Raw genomic sequence first — 1835 nt, 5'->3', positions numbered from 1 at the left:
TTTGTTTTTTTTTTTAAGACAGAACCTCAAGCTGTCGCCCTGGATAGAGTGCCATGGCATCAACAGCTCACAGCAATCTCCAAATCCTGGGCTTAAGCGATTCTCTTGCCTCAGCCTCCCAAGTAGCTGGGACTACAGGCGCCCACCATAACACCTGTCTATTTTTTGGTTGCAGCCATCATTGTTGTTTGGCAAACCAGGGCTGGATTCAAACCCACCAGCTCTGGTGTATGTGGCTAGAGCCTCAGCCAGTTGAGCTACAGGTGCCGAGCCTGTATTTTTTGTTGTCATTGCAGTTGTTTAGCTGTTGTTTTAGCTGGCCTGGACTAGGTTTGAACACACCACCTTCAGTGTATGTGGCTGGTGCCATAACTACTGTGCTACAGGTGCCAAGCCTGTTATTTATTGTTGTATAACAAAACATCCCAAGTTGTAAAAGAACAATTGTCATAATTATTACCTATGACAATTCTGGGGGTTGAATGAACTTAGCTGGAAGGATCTTACTTACCATTTCTCAGGCGGTTGCTGTCAGATACTGGTTGGGGCCAGAGGTGATTTCAAATGCTTCCTTAGATACATGTCTTGTGCCTGGGCTGGGAAGACTCACATGGCAGGGCCTGGAAAAGTCAGGACTCCTCAGGCATCTCTCAGTGTTACAGTGTGGTCTTTCCCTGTGATCCCTCCAGCACGGTGGTTTGAAGGTGGCTGGGCATACAACAGGCTGGTTCAGGACTCCCAAGGCCCATAATCCCTGAGACAGCTAGGTGGGCCCTACACCTTTTCTGCCCCAACCTCAGCAGTCATGCAATGTCACTTGCACTGCATTCTATTCATTGGACGTGAGTCACTAAGGTCAGCCAATATTCAAGGTGGGGAGGAGTCTCAAAGAATTTGCAGATGTGTCTTAAAACCACTGCATGTTTATTATCACATTTCATCCTCTTAGAAGGCAAATACAATTATTATTACCATTTTACAAATAAGGACATTTAGAAGACCTGATGCTGAGAAGATTTAATGGTTTTCCCAAAGTCATGAAGTTAGCATTGGTGGAGCCAGGATCCAAACCAAGGCCAGCAGTCTGACTTTAGGACTTGTTTTCTTAATCCTTATGCCATACACATTATACTAGACAAAAATATATATGAAGGTTGTTAATAAGCATTCTTTTGTAGTGCTTACTAACTACCAGGCCCTAGCTTAAGAACTTTCCCAGGAACTGTCAATATTTACTGGGAGCAGAGGCCCCAGGGGACAGGCCTGACTGGAGTACTGTGCTGAAAGGCCCACTCAGGACCAAAAAGCCTATAGGAAAGAGTCCTCTCCCAAGAGTGCAGCATAAAGGCTCCTGGTTGGTTAGAAGGTCCAAGGGGCAATCCTGAGTCAAACACTGTGCCTGCCACTCTGATTCTACCCTTTCCAGGCCCTACAGACTCAGCAGCTAGAGAATAAAAGTAAACTAAATAAGCCCAAGGCATCTGCAACAATGCCCAGGAGGCTGTGCCCCAGGGCCTAGAAATAGCAGTGGTATGCTTTGTTACAGCAAGATAGCAGCCATCACTGCAGAGGTCAGTGGCAGCCACCATGGGGGTGCAGACTCTAGGGGTGCTTGCAAATGCACTTGTGTGTGTGTGCAGTTGTGTGTATACATGACATCCTTTGACACATGGATCTATCTAGGAGGCATTTTTGGGATACTCAGCCTCCTGCAGAAAAGGTGAGGGCAGACCTGGAGAAGCAGCACTATGTGACTATGGTTAGATGAGTAAGGAGGTGACAGTTTGCTTGGGACAAAAGATTTGTATGGTAGTGTACTAATTTTTCTATTGCTG

This window comes from Otolemur garnettii, unplaced genomic scaffold, assembly GCF_000181295.1.
Source record: "Otolemur garnettii isolate 467f Iridium unplaced genomic scaffold, OtoGar3 scaffold00077, whole genome shotgun sequence".
NCBI classification, from domain to species: Eukaryota; Metazoa; Chordata; class Mammalia; order Primates; family Galagidae; genus Otolemur; species Otolemur garnettii.
Note: the sequence above shows the minus strand (reverse complement) of the source record.